The sequence below is a fragment of the Papaver somniferum genome, chromosome 9 (genome assembly GCF_003573695.1).
Source record: "Papaver somniferum cultivar HN1 chromosome 9, ASM357369v1, whole genome shotgun sequence".
Taxonomy (NCBI): domain Eukaryota; kingdom Viridiplantae; phylum Streptophyta; class Magnoliopsida; order Ranunculales; family Papaveraceae; genus Papaver; species Papaver somniferum.
In genome coordinates this window covers 63291174-63316163 of record NC_039366.1, presented here as the reverse complement: position 1 = coordinate 63316163, position 24990 = coordinate 63291174, and the positions used below count along the sequence as shown (strand labels likewise).

Sequence of the window (24990 nt, the reverse complement as noted above, 5' to 3'; positions counted from 1 at the left end):
GAAACCATGTCAGAATCACTGAGACTATTCTAAATCAAGAAAGACAACAGCAAAGTCACCACCACTTCTTCCATTACTCAATACCCCATACAACCACGAGCACATCAAAGTCTGGCACCTATTGCTGGCCTAGAGTCTATTCTCACATCTACTATTGCACGATATAACCTATTGAAGAAGAAGAAGAAAAAGAGCAACTCACTCTGTATTTGATTCTCAGCTCAAAGCCATGGAAGCTATCTCATACCACTGGTGGCGGTGGTAATGGTGGAACGAGAAGAAGAACCATTTCTCAAATACATACGGCCTCTACTCTATCTATTTTTATAACACTACCAACATCAACAGCAGCAGAATTATTCAGTCTCGCATTTTCTCATCCTCTTCATCAGAGACCCTAGTTTCAATCCCTCAAAAACCCTCTCATTTCCCCAAATTCATCAAAACCCACCACCAGCATAACCGACACTACACCCTATATGCGATAAGATAGCTGTGATCTAAACATAACACCCTAGACATTACATTCTAATCACAATCGAACAGTTAACCATATTCAAAGGTACCCCTTCCAGCATTAAAATACGAAAATTTTAAATATACCAGAATATAAAGATTAAAGCATAACGAAATGTAATTCAAGACACACCCATGGATCAAAAGATAATGTACTATGATATATATACCAAGACCAAATATTTGAGAACATAATTTCTCAATCAAAACGGTAAATCTTAACAGATAAAATTTGGTTCAAGAAAACCTAAATGTACTTGTAAAAACCAAAATAACCCATTCAATGTAATCTGAAACTGATGATAAAAGTGAACCCTCATAAAACAAACTCCTAGAAAACGTAACACACCAGAAGCTTTTTACTCATGTTGATGCAGGTGCTGCTTCTGGTTCTACCTGAGGAACATCATTTTCCTCACTGTGTGGTACATCATCGGTCAAAAGGAGGCTTAAAGGGTCCTTGACTCGAGGGCTATCAGCCCATTCAGGGTGCTTGTTTTTTGATACTACAAACAAAAAAAAAAAAACAAAAAAAAAAAACAAAAAAAATAATTAAAATTTGCTAAGAGTTGGAAGAAACTCGTAGATGCCTGTAAATCTTGAGGAAATAGAAACATTTTTACCATATTTGGAAACATATAAATAATACAAGATCTACACAAATCCTTCTTTAGATTTTGAGATGAGAGGGGTACCCTCAATACTAGTAGGTGGGGGACGACGACTTTTACCATTCTTGGTCCTAGGTTGGTTTGAGCTGCTGCTGATTCGGCCTCCATTGCCCATGTTTTCTTTCTCAGATTTGGATGGAGTAGAGAAAGAGGAGAGACAGACACTACAGTGGAACCCTAAGTGCTTATTTATATCAATGAAATGTGTATGTAAATTACCAAACTAACACCAAAATGTATTATTATTCCACAACCAAACCCACTGTCTTTTTTTTATATATTTAAATTAAATTCATTACCAAATTTAAAAATTAATAAGAAAATAAATTTAAATCAAAGTCGTTATCAAAATTAAAAATCAATACGAAAATTACAAATTAAATTAAATCTCTATGAAGTTGCACTCGGTCATTACAAAAAAAATCTTGCTGGTCCTCTCATGCAAGATGGATCCCTAGACTTCAGCTATAGCATAAAGCAACTTCTCCTTCACTGTATCCTACAAAAAAAAAAAAAAAAAAAGCTCACCTTGTTAGAATAAGGAGATAGTTGGCACAAGTCATCACACTAGGCAAGTCCCCATCAGCCAATTCGTTTAAATGCTGCGAAAATATTAACAAAAATAAATAGCAACCAAAGGGACTTCCAAGTCTGTAAAGGAGTGATGTTCATGGAGGTGCACCTTGCAGACAATTGCCATCTTAGGGTCCGGAGCTGCTAAGTCTACATGTGGGAGAGGTGATCCAGCTCCAAACTGAATGAAAGCTTCTTGTTGATCACGTTGCAAGTCCTTCATCATTTTTAAAAGCTGCAGTAGAATAGAAAGCAAAAATAACTACATTAGAAACATATTCAGGTGATGCAGCTGTAGGATTGTGAAAACGACGGAAGGAAAATGATAGATTAGTACTGACATAAATGATCAGGGGACTGCTAACTGTGTAGCCATGATCAAATTGGATGGGATGCAAAAGCTCGTTCCACTGTAGAAAACATGACCACCATGAAGTTAAGTGACACCGTCTTCCGCAACACTAGGCATACTATAAGCTATAACAAAAGATTAAAACTCTTATTGAGTGAATTTTTGGCAAACTCAGTAAGTTACAAGTCTAGTAAGAAAAAGTAGACTAACTTAACAAACAATTAAAGTAGTCTGGTAAAGATCAAATAGAGTGTTTTCCAAAAAGGTAAACCAAACCAACAGCTATTGTGTGAACTAATGTTGAATAAGTTGAATTCAAATTGTGTGAACTAATGTTGACTTCGAATTGAGTGAACTAATCGAGAATAAGTTGCTCTTTAGGAATCCAACAAAGAGATACACATGGAAAGTGAGTCCACAGGACCAGATTTAGACTGTGTATCTTCCAATGCATGACCATAGATTCTTTCAATGAAGCTGCATATGAATTTAATCAATTTATGGAACACCGGACTCTTGGCATGTTATCTAATGACGAAGGAAATCAAGGATTAAAGACAATAATAGATACATTGAAAGACAACTGACAACCTTGGGCTAAAGAGATTAACAGATAGAGCTGATGGCGTGTTACGGGTGATGGCACAAAGTGTTTCTGCTGTACCAGCTTGAGCCTCAGGAGAACTCTGAATCCATTAAAAACACCATAAACATAAGGCTTGTACTCTTTCACGAAAAACATCTAACCACCCCTGGAAATACGAGATTTTGGAACTTACTGATGGGTTCAGTTTATCCACAAGCATTTCTAGCAAATTGCTCCAGCAAAGCAGCAGCTACAGCATCACATACTTCCTCGCCCCATTCATCTTTCAGCTCCTCGACTTTTTATCATCATCATTAATAACTTCCTGCACCACACAGAATTGACGGCACTCTTCATACTCAGAAAGTGATGGTAATTTAAGGGAGAAGATAATTTACTAACACAGCTCTTTGTCAAGGATAAAACAATGCGAGAAAAATATAAAGGAATAGGACATAAAAGTGAACGAGATGCGCTTGGTAGAATGATTACTTACATGATGCTTTTTATCGATTGTCACATGCTTATAAAGATACCGCTCTGAATCTTGTATTTTATTTTGCCACAACGAGCATAGCTCAACTGTTCCCATTCTGTAGTCGAGAACTAGTTGAAGCAAATATCTCGAAATGGTTTCTCATTCAGCTCCACCGTCCACTTCATCCCAATTACAGGAGGACGCGGACGTACATTTAAAAACCATCCAAACCCTGCAGGACAAGGATAAATCACCTGCTTGCTTTGAAACAAAGACAATAACATTTTGGAGCATATGGAATAAGTCTTTTCATAAGATTCTTACCTCAATCAAAACTTTGTGTGCCTCCTGTGGCTGGCGGTTACTTCTGCACTCTTTGGAGATAAGGGTGTTATTGAGGCTAATCAAATCGTTCTCTTCCAGTCTTTTACAAATATCATCCACCTCTGTTAAGGCTTGAACATTTTCTCCTTCAAATTTCTCTTGCACAATTGCGCAGTACTCAACTCTCTTGTAACCTGCATCGGAAAGGTTTCCAATTTTTTTCGTTCCCATCATGTTTGCTTTCTCATGGTTCACAAAGTTGACCGAGAAGATATAAAAGGTAATTGAGGGTTTAATCGATAGACTTCAGGTTGACAGGAGTTCCTTTTCACTTAAACAGATAGCTGCTTGCTTTGAGATCCAATTGTGCCTCACGCTTTTCGGTTTTTTAACGTTGCTGCTCGAGTTCTCAACTGTGAGTCTCTAACTCCCTCATAAATGTCTCATTCTCATACACAATCTTCTGGATATTTCCCAGTTATACAACCAAGCAATCACGAACTTCAAAAGTTCAAAAACCAAAATATAAGTCTTCCAAATTCTTTAAAAACACCACAGAGTTCTTTCTCAAACAACCACCAGGAATATCCAAATGGAAATGGATGTAGGAAGATACTCAAAACTCCATGTACCGCGTAACAGTTCAAGAAGCCTAACGAACTCCAAAATATCATTGTAGTCATCTTCCGACACAATGCTGGTAACAATATGAACCATTTTGCTTTATTGATCACAGATATCCAAAAGAACTGATTAACACATCTGCCATTAGAAATTCTTAAATAGTAAGTTCTTTATAAACACCAGAGTTGTTCCTAAAAAAAACACTAGAAATGTTCAAGAGAAAATGTATGTAGGAAGATACTCCAAACTCCATGTACCGTGTAATAGTCCAAGGAGCCTAACGAACTCCAAAATATCACTGTAGTCATCTTCCGACACAAAGCTGGTAACAGTATGAACCAGTTTGCTTTATTGATGACAGATATCCAATCCAATAAGTCTGCCGAATGCCTTTTTAAACACCACAAAATTGATTCCAAATGAAGTAATGAAACAACATATATTTAACACAAAAAAACAAACCAGATCATTAAGTTGAGTTACACGCAAAGCATTGATACTAATGTAACTAGTGACCCATGACAAGTTAAGCAGTCAGAAGTGCCGCAGTTTTGCATTAGCTTTGCACTACTTATCTTGAGATACTACAGATTAATTCAAGACAAAACTACCATAATAAATACAACAACAAAACCGGTACTTTTGATTGTATTTAAGATGATACTATGACTGGTACACTTTATTGATCACAGAAATCCAAAAGGGCCAAAACACACATATGACACTAGTCATACATGAATTATAAATCTACCAGATTCTCCATGCACCAAACATGATTTTTTAATATTGCATAAGATGTTACAAAGTTCTGTTTTCGGTAAACTGATCATCTCCCATCTAAGAGCAACTCCTAATACGGTGGAGTGCTTTGACACTCCACCTCTTTCAAAATGAAGGGTTTTAGCCTGTGGAGAAGTATTTGAAGGAACCGTCGCAGAGGGATCTCACCTACACCATGGGCTACATACTTCACTCTGAAAGCGGCGGAATGCGAAAACATTCCATCCCTTACGAGTAGCTCATAGGACAAGAAAACAACAGCCACTCTCACTTGAAATTATTAGCACACCGGAGTGTTTTTTTTTTTACTATAGTCACCTTCGTTTAAAGAGAATGGAACCGCAATCATATACCAACAAGAAAAGCAACATTGGCAGATAATACTGCACACAAAGGCAACAGAGTTCTATCAAAGCCACATTCAAAAATTTAATAAACTGATTATATCCTATCTTTGCTGAGGACAAGAAAGCAAAATGGTCTTCCTTGTTTAAATAGCATACAGGATGTTTTTCACTATAGTCATTTTCAGACACGAGAATGGTATAAGGAACCACAAACGCTGTGAAAATGACTTAAATACCAACAATAAAATCAACCACAACAACCTAGATACAGAAATTAAATTTCCAATATGTCCAACTTGACCGCTATTCCAATTCATGTTTTCATGTTTCATAGTAATTTCATATCAAATGTAAAATCTTAATGAGTTCCTCTCAGACAAATGCCTCATTTAACATCAAGGTTAAGAATGGATATATCAGTCTCGATATCTATTTTTGACATCATTGAGAAACCCATAGTTCAATCATTCATACAATTATCAAAACTATGATAACTAATGACTTGAATACAAAAATCAACCACAGCAACCTAGATGCAGAAATTAAATTTACAGTATATCCAACCCGACAGCTATTCCAATTCAAGTTTAATTACCTTCAAGGTGAGCTTGAATCAGCTGATCTCTTTCTTACGTCGAGAGCTGAAGACAAGCTTGATTCATATTATCTCTCTCATCTTTCATTATACCAAGAGACACCGATAGGTCGGTCGGTTGACCTTTTTTCCATGCATTTCATCCTTTGATTCTTTACATCTATCTCTGTGGTTAGTCTACACCCAGGATTCTGCAGTCTCCTTACCTCTTTATATCAACAAGTTGCTATCAAACTTGAACCAATCTATAAGGCAAACAAGGATAATGATACGAAAATTATGTTATGGATCAAATGAATCTAGCTAATAATAATAAGATTAACAAATAAGAAAAATCACAGCAATTCAGTGGTTTAATTCGTCAACAATAACAAGCTAAATGAGACTAGTGATATACTACCTCCGTCTCTAAAAGATAGGCAGGTTTGTGTGTAAAATTACACACAAACCTGCCTATCTTTTAGAGATGGAGGGAGTACAAAATTACAATGGCACCACCACACCCAAAATAACTAATTAAGAAGTTCAAAGTTTTTAATTGGATTTGATTGATGAGAAATACCTTATCCATATGGAATTAGCAATCTAGACAGATCGATTGATGCTTCCCCTGCTACTTTGTTCACCCATGAATAGGATTGATCTAGCAATCTAAACTGATTCATTATTTAATTGATTGAGATCAATACAAAAATCTATTATTCCAATCAAAGTTTGCACCTTTTTGAGTAATTGATGAAGAAATCTAAAGGAGCCGCCTTTCGCATGTTTTGAGAGAAGTACAGAAGGCTGTAAATCCAAATTAACATTAGGAAAACAAGTGATGAATATCATAAAGGATCAATTTGAATCAAACGAGGAACCTTTACGGGGATTTGTTGATGAATTTGAGTTTTTCCCTAATCGGATAGAAGAACACAGGAGTTTCTTCTGGGAACTTCACATTGAAAAAGAAGATGGATTCAGAATGTTGTTTCTCAACCCTAATTAACTAATTTTACTTTTTCACACCCCGTAAAAGTAAAAAAAAAAAATATTTGGGTGGAAAGTAATTTCGAGTTTGACTTTATTCAATCGAGTTTGACTCTATCATTGGTCTTGGACAGACCTAACAAACCCATGATAGAGTAGAAAATAGCTAAGTATGTTAAGCAAGACGGTTTGAAGCTGCTTTGTTTCAAGCAATCATGTCACGATTTATAAGGGCCGATACCAACGTTACTAGGGGTTGATATCATCTCAAGATCTTAAGCGATCCTGACCGTTGGATCGACTAAATGGTATCAGCCCCAGTAATCCTGGTATCAGCCCTTTAAATCATGAACCATGGAGACGAGACAAAAACATTGATATATTATTTCTCTGTCTATGTGGTAAAGGAGAGTGTACTAATATTATTAGTTTCAGAACTAAAAATGCAGTTGAGTTTTTTTTATCATATTATGTAAGCACGTTATTATGGGTGGCCCACCATTTCACCCATTCGGAAACATTCCAAGGCTTACTGATTTTGATCTTGATAAAGCCAATTAAACAGATAAACATTACATAATGAGTGTCCTAATAATGACATGTAAGCAGACATGTGACACTTTTCTGTATGCCATGTCATGCAAATGTTTGCCTGTAAATAGGCCATATACGTTCTTTTTTATGAGGGAATAAGATGAAACTTGGTTTCAGTATTAAACTTATCGTATACTATTACCATAAATTAGTATATCCCCGTATATTATTACCACAACTTAGTATGGCAAAGCTAGTGTATTTATAACACGTTATCAACACAAATTGCTCTGCGATAATCGGTATGGGAGCAGATGATACAGAAAAGGATAATTCTCTTCTACCTTTGCATATTTTAATTAACTATTGTTGAGTAGTTTTATGCATTAGTTTTGGTAATGCCTAACTTCGTTTCTTATTTTGGTTAGGATTTGTTAAAGAGAAAGTTAGACATCTTACTGTGTCTTGTATGTGCTATTTGGAGCACAGGAAATTGTACGGTATATGAAGAGATATCCAAAATAGGTATGTATTAGCAACGACTCATATTTGTGATGTTATTCGGTTTCCGAATTTAGTCAAATATTTGAGTGTTGTACCGTTGTTGCTATTTTCCTCCTTAGCCAACCAACGAAAGGTTTTTCCGCGTCCTTTTGGATAGCGTAGAAAGTAAAATTACCTTTGTTGGTACACCAATGATTTTTGTGGTGTTAACGGTTTTAGTATCGGCAGAGCGAGGAATTGTTGCATCCTGAGGGATGGCAAAATTTTAATATTCCTTTGCTATAGTAATCTCCAAAATTCAAAGTTGTTCCACCTAAGGTCGGTATGCGATGAAAAATGGACACTGGGTTAACACGGTTAGCCAGTCTCTACCAATGGTTCGTGAAATGACCTACTACTGATATCGAGACAGTTTCTTTTAAGAAAAATGTTCATATTTCAACTTTGATAAATTAATGTTTCGTCGACCCTAGCTAACGGAGTCGGAGATTTGTCGGTATTATGTTAGAACCGTATGTATTACATTTTGAATTTTTCTTCCTTATTTCACCATTGATTTTTGTGGAAAATAGTTCGGCTTGATTTTAGAGAAGATATATGCATCGTATATAATATTGCGGAGCAATAATGAGAGTCGCACATTTTGCGCCCTTATGTGTCCCTATTAGCTTTGCGACGTGCATAATATATATGCGCCTATTATATGCATCGACGAGCTTTAAAGAGCTAGTGCTTAACTTGCACTTTGTATATGTTGTCACAGCAACAACGAGAGATGCATATTTTAACTGCGTCTCGTAGATATACAAATGTCGATCGATAATGAGTGTCGCATTTCTTTAAATGATATTTAGAGTTTATATCATGTCTTCTCGTCGCCTGAGCTATTACCTAAAATTTTGAATTTGGTGAATTAAATTTGCAGCAGTGCCTATGCAAATAAGTCTATCCTTGGCAAAGAAGAAAAATACAATTGTGGTAGGCATATTTGAATATGGGAACCACAATAGTTATCAGGTTTGAGAATCTGGTAAACCATGTACCTCCAGAAGTGGAGAAATACGGGACGGTAGCACAATGATTGGTTTAAATAAGCCATCTTTGAGCCTGGAAGAGCTCTGCTATCGTTGTGACATAAAAAAAAAAGAAAAAAAAAAAAAACACGGTACGTGCATTTGAAATGATGTTCATTGTTGTTGATCTCTATCGGTCGTCTTGGCAGGACTGGTACTGATATTAAGATAGTGTTTATGGTCACAAAATTCGTTTATAGTTTACTATTAATTATACATGGCAATGTAAATTCTTAAATTTATTCCAGCTGGACAGTAAACGAGAGATGAAACCTGATCAGTTATCTCTCCTGAGTTGCGTGTTATGTTGCTTTGTACACCCAGTTACTCCCTTGATAGGTAGAGTAATACGGAACTGGATGTTATGTTGATGAGACATTCCCGCCTGAGGATCAGGGGGAGAATCGTCGACGACATTGGTTAAATCCATTTGAGTCTCATCTAAATTCTCACACCGAGAAATGCCCGAGGTGTTGGAGATTACTCTGTTGCTAGATTTAGCAAGAGTACACTTGCTTGATTCGGCATAACCAAAGTCCTTGCAAGGCATGCCATGGAATCGCAATAATCGTTTCGAAAAACATGCTTAGAAGCATAGACAAAAACCTATAGTTAGAGGTATGCCAATCTAATCAAATAACGTCCATATTCTCTTTGAGTGATGAGTTGATAACTCCTGACGAGGGGCATATCCATAAAAGTTGTGTTGATATCCCGTGGAGAAGAATATCCGCATACTGAAATATGGTACCAATGGATCAAAGTATCCTCATGCTCTTGAGAATGATGTAAGATCGTTAACTAGATGATTATGAACTGGTTGTCGATAATGTTCAGAGTAGCTACTGAAATTGTTGTGGATAGATATCCCCCTTTGCAAAGGAATTATCGACAGAGTTTATGGATTGGGAAGTATGGACCCCAGTCCATATTGAATTGTTTTCTCCCTTATGTATGCTTTTGAGACCTTAGTCTTAGCGTTGATCACAAATTTGATGCTTATATGAAAGTGTAATGTGAGAAAACTAATTGAGGTTACTTGTTATGCAGCACCACCCCTTGACAATGAGTTTCTGCAGACACTAACCAGGTTAATGGAAGTATGGTCTGGTAGTCATAAATGACTTGACATATCACCTTGGTGGTAATTGTGTATTTATTTTAATATGGATTTTAATTGAAACTCTCGCTTGTCAGTCGTTGATGTTATATCATCCTAGTGATGCTTTGGGCATTGATGGTGAGTATTTTTTTAATTGTTCTTGTGCATTCATTTAATGGTTTAGTTAATTCATTCATAAAGCATTTTGAACTTATTAACTCATGTAACCATTGTCATGTTTTCTGTTCGATGTGTGCTATGCTCCACTGCTTATGTTACTATAACAAGATTTGCAAAAGTTGATGAGAAAATCTTCCCACCATTAGGGGGAGGAAAGGATATCGCCTGAAAAACGGCGTGAAGTATCCTAGTTTGTACAAAGATAAAACAGGATGTATATCATCTTGATATTTTCAGCAACGAAAGACCTGCAGAAGATTTGATATCTTCAGAAATTGCAGATCAATTTGCTCATGAGAAGCAGTGTATGTAGTAGCTAGTGTGTCATTTAAAAACACACCACAGCATGGATGACTGGTTGATTGAAAATATTCTGCTCCTCCTAAAAGGAAAGAATCAATCACAATCGTTGAAAGATAGTGCTCTTAAAGAGACTATCAAGGGAAGATCTAATTTCTCTGATTATAGTTCTCCTCATAAGAGAAAATCTCTGCAATGGTTGTGGAACTTCAAAATAAGAAGATCCCCATAAAGCATGCATGCACTAGAGAAATTTGCGATCATAATCCAATGGTTGTTGATGACATAGTCAAAGTATCCACTGATACCGCCATAGGTGGGAATGCCATCAAAGGTATGATTGGTCAAACCAGGAGAGATCGAAGCAGAATAACAACTTTCTCACAAAATGCAAAACTTTGGTATTGCAGCTCGAACACTCGATAATGTGAGCTACTCTTGGCCACAGACAGGTGTTTGCAGTCTCGACATTCGATAATGTAACCCTCAATGGTTACAGGTGGGTGTGTACATAGTGAAAAAAGCAAAACCAACTAATGGCATAGAGTCTTTTACGGAAACCTGAGATGGGTTATACATAAACATATTCCCTGTTATGGATGCAAACCCCTTTGGTAATTGTTTGACAATCTCTTAAGACTCGACATGCATCTAGTTGATGTGGTTACAGCGAATCTGTATTTAGTACAGATAATTGCATATAAATTTCTGAAGTTTTTAACTATCAGTTGGATCACCATGTCATACGCATTTGCTCAATAAAGGCGAAAGTAGTCAATCGTCTAAGTGAATGCTTATAATATCCAGGGATATGTGTGAACCATCTTATATGCCCATGTACTATGCATTTACTAGATTTGGTATATACAACATCTACTTTATTGGAACTTCTGAAGAGTCCTCCAAAGCACAAAAATGCTTAAAGCAGAAGTTCGAGATGAAAATCTCGGTAAAACAAGATCTCAATATGTTAGTTGGGCATTATAGCTTGAAGTCCATTAATTTCATCAAACTTGAAGGTTTAGACATGTTTAAATGGACAAGCTAATATCGATCTCTTACTTTTAAGATTGAACAGTTTACATCTTAACAAATAAGATGTATCACTCTGTAGTTTGTATCGCACAAAAGATGTGGAATCAGTATATTAGCTGAAATACGCTATAGATACTTGATATTGGGTATGTAGTAATCTGGATTTCCCAGCACCAATATCGAGACATCGTTCCGAAGAAAGTCCCCCTCATCTTCGTGGTACCATTAAGCTGGATCTTTTTCATAAAAGATCGATGTATGTCTCCCTCATAGAAAAGCTAATCGAATTGTTTAAGTTTTGATTTTTGGCAGGCAGCTAAATATTTTCCTAGCTAATAGTATGGTAATAGAGGATACTTGTTTATCCTCCAATCGATTATGATTGTTCAGACAAAGCTAGTGGAGAATATATAAAGGTTGACTCAATCAGATGATCATTAAGAGATTGCAAAGAGTAAAATCGGACCAAGTTTCTGAAGCAAAGAAAGAAGCTAAATACGTTAAAGGATGTTTCGTGGTCTCTACGCAGTGTTATAAGGCACAATGATCAACTGAGAAGGCTCTGCATCAGGGGGAATAAAATCATCGAAGACTATGGACATTGGGATTGTTGGACATTACGTCGTGTACTCTTTTTCCTTAGTCAAGATTTTGTCCCGCTGGGTTTTCCTTGTCAAGGTTTTAATGAGGCATGTGAGTCCAATATTATCTGCAGTTCGAAATTTTGTACTATTTTTCCTTCGTCCTGGTTTTTGTCCCTTTGGGTTTTCCCGGACAAGGTTTTAACGAGGCAACATCTGCGGTTTTATCATTGTTCTGAGAACTCATGTTTTCCTACGTCCAGGTTTTGTTCCTATGAATTCTCCTGAAAAGGTTTTTAATGAGATAACAATCTTAGAACAGTGATCATCATCTAAAGAGATGAGATATCCATAGAATTTCCTGGGATGCGATTTTTGAATAATTGCACATGTCTTGTGATCAGGATTTTTACTGCACGAGGTTTTTCCTGAAAATTTTAACGAAGAAAATGGGTAACTTCGTCCACATCATTATGAGATTCTGGTGGTCAGGTTTGATGTGGGCTTCTGGTGGTCAGGTTTTGTCCTAAATGGTTTTCCTGACGCAGCTTTAACAATGAGGGAAAATTGGTGACAACCATCACCATTTTAAGGTACCAAGGGCTGTACTCTTTTTCCTTCGACCAGTTTTTCTCCTAATTGGATTTTTCTGGCAAGATATTGACAAGGCAGCAACACTCTTAGAATGGTGGTCCAAGAGGAAGTATTATGTAAGCACGTCATTATGGGTGACCCACCATTTCACCCATTCGAGAACATTCCAAGGATTACTGATTTTGATCTTGATAAAGCCAATTACATAAATAAACATTACATAATGAGTGTCCTAATAATGAAATGTAAGCAGACATGTGTCACTTTTTCTGTATGCCATGTCATGCAAATGTTTGCCTATAAATAGGCCATATACGTTCTCTTTTACGAGGGAATAAGATGAATCTTGGTTTCAGTATTCAACTTATCGTATACTATTACCATAAATTAGTATATCCCCATATATTATTACCACAAACTAATATAGAAAAGCTAGTATATTTATAACATATCACGAATTTTAAAAATTGATGAAAATTAACAACAAGAAAAATCGAATCATTAATTAAAATATGATATATAAAGAATATTTAGGTACCAATACTACTGACTTTGACTAAAATTTTTTGCGAGGATCAAATTGCCACACAAAAAGAATCAAATTCTTTTTCTATAAGTTATGCCACAACAAATTTAATTTAAATGAATCCCTCTAAATTCTAGTTGTTCTTTCTGTCAAAATGACTTTAAAACTATGCACCACTTGTTTTTCAATTTCAACAATATTGCTCCCATTTGGAATATATTATATAAAATGACATGAAAGATTCTTAAAACAATTGCGTTCTATGGATATTACTGTTAGTGGTATTAGTTGGAGTTATATTATTCTGCAGGTAATTTGGTGTATATGGAATAGTTTGAAATTGTGGATTCATGAAAAGAAAATGTTTGTTTCTTTTAAAACTCTTGACTTGGCAATAAGGAGAGCTAGAAAAAATTTAGTTCACCGTTATACATGTGTATGATTGAGATATTCGTTAAGTGGACCCATCCCAAGAATGGTTTTCATAAGTTAAATACAAATGGTGTGTCTTCTAACACTTTTTCTTTTGCACGGATAAGGGTGGTTCTTTTGTGGAAGTTTTTGCTAAACGGGCGGCTGTTCCTGATGGCCTTTACCTTGCTGTGTAGATCCATCGTATGTGATCCAACTATGCAGAGAAATTTCTACTTTGTGGCATCTCAGAGTTTTAGTTCATGACATTGAAGATTTGAAGATGAAGTTTGAAGATATTTTCTTTGAGCATCATTATAGAGATACCAAATTTGTGGTTGATACTTTGTAAGAAGGCGTTTGAAAGGCATTGAGAGAGAGCTTGATTCAATTTTCCATCAAAATTCATTATTAAACTTGTAGCTGACATTCAGGGTGTTCGTTTTTATCCCAAAATGATCGGAGTTAGTTAGTCTTTTATTTTCGATCATATCAAAAAAGACTATTAATGTGAGCTAAATTGTAAAAAGGGATAGATACATATTATTACTACTAATCAATTTTTTTGAGAATTGTTAGAGCACTGCTCGGTCGAACTCGCAAGCGTTGTTATCTCAAGCTTGTTTGTCAAGTTTAGTTGATCAAAATTATAGTCTTGATTTCTAGTCTACTGATAGCTATGTCTCGGATTAGGATAGAATGTGTAGTTGAGCTTTAGACTTCACGATGTTCACTAATTGAAGACGAAGATCTACTGAGGGGAGCTTGGAGGAACTTCATCGATAAAAGATATATGGAGACTAAAACTTATCTATCACTCAGAAGTCTATTCTATTTTATCTCTTAATGACACTCAGTCGTATATCTATATAGACTTTTACATTGTATACATTTGATATTTCGAGTTGAGTTTATCTCGCTTATCTACTTCTCGAAATATGTGTTGGAAGTTTCTTTCTTTAACTATGTTCGTCATTATTCTTAACGTGATTAGTTGGAAACAATGTATTGTTGGAAACTAAATATTAAGTCAAAAGATGATCATGTGGAAATTGCCTTGAAATATTTTATATGAATTGTGTGAGACAATCATTTGATTTCGACTTTGAAAGTGTTGTATTGATCATTCGATCACTTGAAAATTACATGAAGCAAATAGTTTGTGTGAGACAACTATTGTCGTCTTCTACGGATGTTTCAATGATTGAAATGGGAGTTTAGAACAATTAACCATGTCTGGATACAACACAGTATGCATACTTAGTATGTGAACTATTTTGTAATGATCGGGTCCGGGAACCTTGTTTGCGTACCTAGTATGCGAACGGTTTTATCTGTAAAGGCCTGGGAACCTTGTTTCCGTACCTGGTATGCGAACGGTTCTACCTGAGTTAGGTCTGGGACGGCTGTTCGCGTACCTGGTTTGCGAATGGCTGGACATGCCAAGGTCCAGAGTTATTGTTCGTGTACCTGGTTTGCGAACACAGTGGTTTAAGTTCTAAAATCGGCTAAGTATGATTCTCATACTCATGAACTAAAATATTTATGAATTAAGGAATGCAATCTTTGGAAACTGTGGCTTAATGTTCATGAATTGATTCTTGAATAAGTACTTTGTACGATTACGAATCAACCCGATTTTGTTTCAACTTGTTCATATATATTTCTATGAGATAGTGAACATTTGAACAACTCTATGTGAAACACAACTAGATTGATTTGATTATCTATCATGTTTGATTGATCATCATATTTGATCTAGAAGTTTTAGATGAATATGGTTAAGAAAAAAATGTTCATATGGCTAACTTCGTTAACAGTTATTGAGCCAACTCAATATACACGTTTAGGTATGGTTACCTATATCTAAATGAAGGTATATTTCATTCGTGTGTAACAAGCTAAGACCATCTAATGGTGGAGATTAATTATTTTATTTCTAAGAAGACTTAGCTTGAATCTTAAATCAAAATTTCATCTAACAGTGAATATTAAATGCTTTGTTACTAACTATCTTAGCTTTGATTGAAAGCAAACCCTGATTTGAAAGACTATATAAGGGAGAACTCTAGCAACTGGAAAACCTAATCCCGGCACTTTCCGGTGTCCTAGTTGCGTATTAGAGTCGATTCTCCTTTAACATAGTTTTTTCCAAAACCATATTAGGTTAACGACTTGAAGACTTCATTTGGCACTCGTGAAGCCAGATCCAACTATTTTCTCTGTAGTTGCGTATTCTAAACTTACTTGTTATATTGTATTGAGTACTATCTTCTTTAAGATTTGCTGGAGATTTATCTTCGATAGGTAAGATATAAAAAGTAATCACAAATTTCTTCGTCTCAGACTTTGTGGTTTCGCATTAACTTATTCTACTACCATATAATTAAGTTATTTTGAGGTGATTGATATTTCTAGGCTGCTCTCCGGGAGTATAAAACTGGATTATCAATTGTTTCCTATTCACCTTGATTTATTATAAGACGGAACAAAAATTCATAGGTACTTCTGTGGTAGACAGATTTATCTATTAGGATAGACTTATCTGTGGGAGACAAATTTGTTTATAAGTCTTCGACTTTGGGTCGTACCAACTCTTAGTTGTGTGTGAGATCATCTAAGGGAATCAAGTGCGCAGAATCCAACATGGTTCTAGAGGCGTAAGAAACGCGACTGTACCTTAATCGGTGTAAGACTTGGTTAGGGATCAAATGCATTCCAGTCTGAAGTTAACTAGTAGTAGGATAGTGTATGTCCGAAGTTAATTTGTGGTTTCCTCGTTAACAAAATTTCTGGTGTCTGTGTTATTTCTTTTTCGCATTATATTTTTGTATAATTGAAATATTACAGGTTGTGCATAGTTCAATCAATTGATAAATCCGACCTTTGTTTGTTGGATATAAATTGATTGACACTTGGGCATTGGTCTTTGGTACCGTCCAAGTATTTCTCATATCAATCAGACTCATAGGTTTCTATTTGTTTGATTTGCTGATTGCATTGAGAAATTGAAATATAACTCTTTGATATCTTTCTTGATAGAGCTCGCTTTATAAACTGGTGCTCTCAGAATAATATTGGAGTTAGTCCATATAGATTGTTGAACGAATTATTGGGTGTGATTGTTATACCCCCACTTTTTCAAGAATGACTTGACCCAATCCGAAATCCAAAAAATAAACTAGGTTTTAACATAGAAAAACATAAAATAGTCATTCTTTTTCATTAATTTAAATATATAAAACAAAGATGGCAAAACTTCTACTATTTAAAGTCCAAATCGGACAATTAGTGATATCAAGCTTTTGTAGTGAACAAAACCTTACTAAGTACTGAAAAACCGATGCAATATCAAAGATTGTATGATGTTTATATATTTTTCTCAAAATTTTCAATAAAATATCACACGTTTATGTTTATTGTTTTTAAAGATGAGACACCTTTCATAATTAAGTGGTGTTAGTGCACGGGTTTTTCGCTACTTGGTAGGTTTAATGAAAAAAATAATTAAAAGAATTTGCACTCATTATACATGAAATGTTCAACACATTAATAACGAAACAAATTTCTCTTTTATGAAAAACATCATAACTTTTAAAAACCATTTATACGGGGATGATAAATTTTTTTTAAAACATATATCTTAGAATGATCTCATCCAAAATCGCTCCCTCAGAAGAGGTGTTTTTTGTTGTTGCCGAAGTCCATGTTTTTCTTGAAAAACCCATCATTCTTAATAATAGCTATCTGTTCTTCTGTTTAGGATATAGTTTAGGAGGTTTCGAAACGACGATATGTTTAGGAATAATATTTTTAAGTTTGTTAATGATGATATGTATTGCAACATTTCATTGTTGATAAATTTTATTCGGGATTACATGGTTACACTTCCACTCTCCTACAAATATACTAATAATAGATGCTCAAGCAGTTGGGTTCACCCATTATCTTTTTCACCCTTAGTGTTGCGGATTTACAATGGCCGGAACTCTATGCCATTCTTGACCAGGAAAACAAATTGGGAAGTCTGGATCCCATGGAAAGAAGGCGATAAAGGGGAATACTTTTGAATGAAAACCCATTAGTCGCTTCCTGGTTTTTTGCAGAAGAGGGTAGATGTTTTTTCTCAATTAACATTTGAAGAAGGAATTTTGTATAGTCGACCACTGGTATAGATATGAATGGAGGGACAAAAGAAGTGGGCATGTGCACGACTTCTTGCGGCTCAAGGATAGACCCTATTTTTATGATATTTGGACAAATGAGGCAGTACGGAAGTTGATGTGTGATTACTTTGACAAGCTCGTACGCACGACAAACCCGATCCAACTTTCACAATCAACATACAAGACCATCCGTGTGTAAAAAAGATTTTTTTTTGAATCAAATGTCGAAGAAGATGACCCTGACTAGCTTTTCTTGTTAACTTTGTGATGCGGCACACAAAATGTGGAACTTATTGCCTAAGAAAAAGTAAAATAACAAAGAAACATGTTTGTCTTCATAGTCATAGAACCCCTGTTTTTTGATGGTTATAGCTTCTAGGTAGGGCAGTTTAAGCCTTTGTTCTGGAAGATGTAACTGTTACAATTTTTGGAAAGATTTTCATTTTACACAGATTGAATTACATTACAATTGACCATATGTGCAGGGTTGTCGATTCATATTTCCAAGAAAGATGTCAGATGCTTCTAAGATTGTCGAGGAACCGCCAAACAACAACATGTATAAATTCGTTGGTCGTAGAAATGACAAACGAGTGAATTCTCACAACAGAGCGTTTCTATAAACATGGAAATCAGTATCGATCGGTCTGCTGTAACGACCATAGATTCTGTTACTCAATACGTTGGTAAGTATGCAGCAAAGTTTGAACCTGCTTCAAAGAATTTCATTGATACTTTGCGTGGGATTGTGGATGATAAGCTGCGACCTTGTCTCGATTCCACATCTGCAATCAAGCGGTTGTTCATAAAAAGTGCATCAGATAGGGATATATCCGTGCAAGAAGTTTGCCACCTATTGATGGGTTGGCATTTGACAGAGTCATCAAGATAGGTAGTGCTTCTGAACCTAAGTGAGACAAGCTTATTCTCCGCGCAACTGCGGTGCAAGCGACATGTTGACAGTGGCGAACATGGGTTAACCTAAGTGAGGTACATGCATGTCTAAGTTCATTCTTGATGACCTTGTGATCTCCATTTATAGTTCTTCTAATCTAACTTAGGTGTCTAACCAAAATATGATTTTATATTATTGAATAAAGTTTAATGAAAATTAATTATGTATAATTAACACAATTATTGCCTGTTATACATGAAACAATCAAGACATTGTAAACGAATAAATTTCTCTTTTATGAAAAATATCATGACTATTAAAAAAAAAGATATCAATAAGGATAATAAATGAAAAATATCATTTTTTTTTATTTTTTTTGTTGAATTCCATATTTTTCGTGTGAAACCCATCATTCTTAAAAAGAGTTATTTGTTGTCGTGTTTAGGATATAGTTTGGAGGTGTCTAAATAGTCGATCGGTTTAGTAAGACTATTTTTAAATCAGACAATGGTGTTATATATTGGAACATTTCATTGCTTCTGAATTTTATTTGGAATAACATGATAACCTTCACTCTCTTTCAAAAGTATTTCTCAAATATGAAAAGACGATGGTATCGAGTCTACCACAAATATTTTTGGACCTTGTATAATCTTCTTGATACCGTACAGATCAAAAACTAACTTAAACAATCTAATCAAACGTACAAAAATAATTTAATTATAATAAAGATAATTATAATACGAAAATAAAGTAAATCACACATCAAAGTTTTGTTATCGAGGAAAAATATAATCTTGTAGAATAACCCTGGGACTTAGTCCAGTTTTGAATTCTCAATGAATTAATCTGCTACACAAAAAGCATACCCCCAACTTCGTGTAATTGAGACCAAGCAATCTAAAATCTTAGTTACTCAGCTTCAGCGATATTCTTGTTTTGAAACATCTAGCATAACTTCAATTTCCAATAGACATTAGAATACTAGATGTCTCAGCAGAACAATTGTTATCTTTAGGACTAGATCTTATAGATCTTCTTAATGATTGCCAAAAACTTCTACTACTAATCTTTCAAATGGTAAGACAAGATTCCTAGAGTATGAACAACAATGTCAATTATTATACACATGCCTAGAACAATAAGAATGTTGTACATTGAAACAAACAAACAAACAAACAAACAAGAAAATCCACCTCACTAACATATGATATCAAGAAAGATTCTAATACTAACTAACTTAAAGTATGAACAACAAGAACACTGAACATTGAGGATCTATGGAACAACGTAGACTAACTGCCGGATGTGGAATCATACGAATAATCAAACACAACAGGACCCCAACCTAATGATGTGATTGTAGAAGTGGTAAATATAGATTCGTTTACTCGTACTTATTAAGATCGGTTTTAGACCTAAAAATCGATTTTATACTAGTCAAAATTAAGACAACAAAAATGGACATCCCATCTGATATTTCAACTCGGTAATATATTACAATAAAATCAGTCATTTTTTTTTTGGATCTAGATCAATAATTAAGTATAAGATAAATATTTCGTTAATTCAATATACACAAATAAGGAGTCATTTAGAAACTCCCCGTTCATTTTGTTACAAAGCCAAATTTTGATGAGCAGGGAAGAATGATCATTCTGTTGTTACAGTGGAAATTGAAAATATAAGCACAAACATTAGCAATCTGTAAGTAAGCGGTTAAGTCACTAACTACCAACCAATTAACGACATACAACATCTGGAATGCTTGACAAATCCTTAAACTCTGGATATAAGTTTTGTAATACCTTAATTATATTTTTTGATAAAACCTTAATTACAATCAGTCCAATTTCAAGAACCATATTCGATTTAGTTTTTAATTGATGTATAGCCTCCTTAAACTAGTGTTTTACTTTCATGTTTCGAAGCTACCGGTTCTTACTAAAGTTGGTACTCCAAAACAAATTGGAAAGCAAATTTCTAACAAATTAAATGATAGTTAAAAAAAATTAAGGCAGTGACTAATACAACCTACACTTAAGTTATCTACAACCCTTAGAAAATATTATATAACCGCAATGATATGAGTAAACAAAACTCACCTTCATCATCTTCTTTGTTTCAATTTGTTTAGTTTTTCCCTAACTTCCACAAACCATAAATCTTATTCTCTGTAGTTTTCTTATTTATTTTAATCAAACAACTATAGGTTTTATTACTATTTACAGATTTTATGCGGATAAAAACCCTTTTACATTATTATATTTTAGTTGACACCACCCCCAAGAAAAAAGGAGAGGTTAGGAAACCAGTTAGGCTATAATCGATGATTTTGAAGATTGTCGCTGCCGTAAAAGTAATAATGGGTTGATCTTGATGGGACTTAACGACCAAATACTATTAGCTAGTAACTGCCCACTGTATTTTCAATCAGACTTAAAAGGAAAAGACGATTGATTAATGATTCATAAAATACCTAAGGACTGCGTATTATACGTAAAGCATAACTTCGCCGCCCAAATTAATTTCTTCTATTAATTCAAAGGACTTAGTGATCAACGACAGCGCTTCGGATTTATGTTCCTATAACCATTGTCGGGTGTTGTTGAGAGAAGATTGTGAAGGTGGTTTTGTTTGCCCACTTCAATAAGGTTTATGATATTTTGAAAAGGTTTTATTTAACATTAGTGTAGGTTACATTTAGTTATTTCCAAAACTAATAACATGTTGTTATTTTGTAAAGAGTTTTCTTTTCGAAAATATTTTGGAGGGGCCATGTAATATAAAAGTAGGATCAAATACATAAATATTTCTACATAATTGTTGTAATATTGGGGTGGCCATGGCCATCCCAAAGTTGTATATGGCTCCGCCACTACGCATTTGTAGATTAAAGTGTGGCAATGCAGATTGCATGAAAACCAGATCTAGTCGATGATATCTGTGACGAAATTCTTCCTCAGAGAATAAATAAGCGTATGTTTTCGGCCCTATGATATGATCAACATTTTTAAAGATGGGTAACATCACCTTTGACACATTAATTCGTGGAGATTTTTTGGATCATGTGTTTGCAGCTGAGCTCGGCCAACTTTTTCCTTCCATTTAAGGAGAAAAATAGGACTTTGGAGCTTTATATACCTGATGATGAATTAAGAAATCATAAGAAATCGAATGAGTATAGTTGAAGACACGTATACAAAGATGAGATCGCCAGATCATGAAATAGAATTTTACGTCTTCTTTGCCTAAATTAAAATATCATGGCGGGCGCCACATCATGTTGGGGGATTTGGGTGCACAAGTTTTGGTATCCACAAATGGAGAATGATAAACGGACATTTCCATTGAACCAAGCACAAGTTATGCTTATGCATGAGATAAAGTAGATAAGTAATCTAAAATGAAAATAGAGCTACATCCTATAAGGTAATATTTGAATATACATGAAGGTAATTGTTTGATTCGTAAAAGATTTTTACCTCAAACAAGAAAGTTGATGATGATTAGGTTGATGATCGAGCCGCTACCTTTCTCTCCACGTGAACGGTATTGGGGGAGGGGGTACTTTCAAAAAATCCATTGATGCTTAAGTTAGCCAGAGTTTTTCACGTGAAATTATGTAAAGAAGATTGCCTACCTTTCAAGATTTTGAACCCATTTATATGTTTCAGATTAGGGTTTAACCCTAGTTTCGAGATAAAGATGACCTAAGTTAAATTGCCCGACAAGTCCCCTAGAACATTCCAGAACACCCATGTGTGACTTGGCCACCAAGTATTCCAAACATTTCCGGAATATTCATATAGGGTTATGGAATTAACCAAACAAAAAGATGCAAAGGGTTATCCCAAGCAAATGGATGCGAAATGCCAAGCCCAAGAAGAATAGTGTGCTCAAGCCCACAATGGGGCATATAAATCCAACTGCATGGGGAGGAAACATCTTAGCCAAAAGAATAGGCTAGCTTGTAACTCGGCTTGGCTCGGCTCTCTCAAGACTCGGTCTGGCTTGGCTCAGCTGGGGATTTATCCTGTTGTGTAAAGGAGGAGAGCGCAGACATCCGAGGATTGACGACAAGTGGTCCAGCCGCATATGCACAGGAACCTAACTAGCAGCTGCCAGACCAAGTTCTGTCCGGCCACCGGACCACGTCGTCGGGAAAGGCCGCCGGGATAGGTCATCGGCAGTTGCCACCTTCCGCCGACGTAAGGATGATGCCATTCTCTGATGACGTCACGGTGATACAATGTTGCTGACGTCACGATGGCGCAATGTCTGCTGTCGTCTCGCTGACGCGTGTTGCTGCCGACGTCATGCTGACGTACATGACGGCGTTACGACAGAGTGACAACAGAACTGCATGACTGGATACTTTGATGACGGCGTTGTAACGACGCTAACGGAGTTATAACCTTGCTGAAGGCGTTATGACGGAATGGCGTGTTGATAACGTTACTGCACAGTAGTTAGTTGACTGTGTACTTTGTACTGACGTGGACTCCGGAACCAGGTCATAGTCTTAAGGTATCCATGCCGGTATGCATACCCAAACGAGGAGATGCTTAACAGTGTAAAAATTGGTATATGTACTATGACTGACTTGAGGCACGAACGATAATGATATTTTTATCTTATACATCTACTAACCATGTCGATTATTTTCAAGTGCAATATAATTATTTCTATGAGATGATTAGCATTTGATTGAATCTCTAAAAACACCATAGACTTATTTGATCACATGATTGTGACTCAAGGTTAATGTCTTAAGTGTTTATGAAAATGAATGTTAAGCTTATAAGTTCATATCGGCTAGTTTCGTCTAACCACCTTGAACATAGTCTTTGCACACGATTAAATTACGGTTTACCTAACCAGAGTGTATATCTTGTTTATGCAATTCAGATTCAAAGATTCATCTAATGGTGGATATTGTTTGCTTGGTTCCAAATTTATCTTAGCTTAAACCTAAAGCAACTTATGCTTTGAATGTCTATGAAAGGAAAACCCCAAGCAACTGGGATTTCAGAATCCTGACACTAGTTTTTGGGTGTGTCCTCATTGTATCTAGAGTCATCCTCTCCAGGAACGCCTTTAGGGTTTAGCGACTACAAAGACTTCACAAGGATTCATGAAGTCAGGTCCAGTTATCTTTTATAACTTGAGTATCCTGATCTTGTTCCATTGTTGATTTATCACTTGAACAAGATAGATATAAATCACAAAGTTCTCTTCGTCTCAACTTTGTGATTCCACATGTTTTATACTTGTAAGTTGAATAATAATCTAAGCTGCATTTCGGGTTGCATAAATCCGGATTTTGAGGTTAGCTAGACTTTGTTTATTGCTATCGATTTCCATCAACTTGATCATACGTTTTGATCATAAATAGGAAATTATTCATATAGGCTTAATTTGTGTGACGAAGATCGGTTTAAAGTCTCCAATTGAGTTGAAGCAACTCTTATTTGGTGTGACGTCATCTAAGGGAATCAAATTACGCGGAGTCCTGCTGGGATTCAAGAGGCGCAAGAAGAGCGATTGCACCTGAATCAGTGTGAGACTGAGTTCGGGCTCAAGTACATTCCAGACTGAAGTTAATTGGTAGTAGGCTAGTGTCTGTAACGGCTTAATACAATTTGGTGTTCAATCTGGACTAAGTCCCGGGTTTTTCTGCATTTGCGGTTTCCTCGTTAACAAAAATTCTGGTGTCTGTGTTATTCTTTTTCCGCATTATATTGTTTATCATTGTAATTTAAATATCACAAGTTGTGCGTTAATCAATCATAGTAGATACATCCGACCTTGTTTGTTGGATATGACTTGATTGATTCTTGGACATTGGTCTTTGGTACCGTCCAAGTTATCTTTTTGGAATTAGGTTCACGTATTCAGTTATGCAAACGTTCTAATCATAAGAGATGGAAAGATATAACTCTAGACACTATTCCTTGATTGAGTTTAGCTCTTGGAGTTGTGTTAAATTTGTCCATACAGATTGCCTATAAAAAGTTGGTAGTGTATTTTGGTACCCCGGTGTTTTCAAGTATCGCGGGAGAAATAATCATAATCATCGAAGAAAACAACAAAGAATTCATCTTCATTATCACAAGAGTCCCAAGGATTTATTGATTTCTTCAGCGTTTGTATAAAAGGATAAATTAGTTTTTGTAGCTTATGATTAGGATGATTTTCCATCCGCATCTTTCATTTCAATTTCAGTTTTAGGATTCGCTTGATTCGATGCTAACCTTCGGAGATAAGG

General features: G+C 35.5%; 1 long non-coding RNA gene and 1 other non-coding gene across 9 annotated transcripts; both read right to left on the bottom strand.

Annotated features, from left to right (window-relative positions):
* Window positions 1-1429: 1429 nt before the first annotated feature.
* LOC113311007 lies at window positions 1430-6815 on the bottom strand. Of its 8 annotated transcripts, XR_003341517.1 has the most exons (11): window positions 6409-6813; window positions 5847-6091; window positions 5223-5287; window positions 4382-4514; window positions 3501-4262; window positions 3195-3408; window positions 2892-3023; window positions 2704-2798; window positions 2102-2170; window positions 1870-1995; window positions 1430-1686 (listed from the first exon to the last, which is right to left on the bottom strand). It is a non-coding gene; the product is annotated as an uncharacterized LOC113311007 (long non-coding RNA). The 8 variants fall into 8 exon arrangements; XR_003341514.1 differs by having other exon boundaries at window positions 4382-5287; window positions 6409-6814; XR_003341515.1 differs by lacking the exon at window positions 5223-5287 and having other exon boundaries at window positions 1491-1686.
* Window positions 5619-5701, bottom strand: LOC113314689. Its single transcript, XR_003342570.1, has one exon. It is a non-coding gene; the product is annotated as a small nucleolar RNA SNOR75 (small nucleolar RNA).
* Window positions 6816-24990: the final 18175 nt, after the last annotated feature.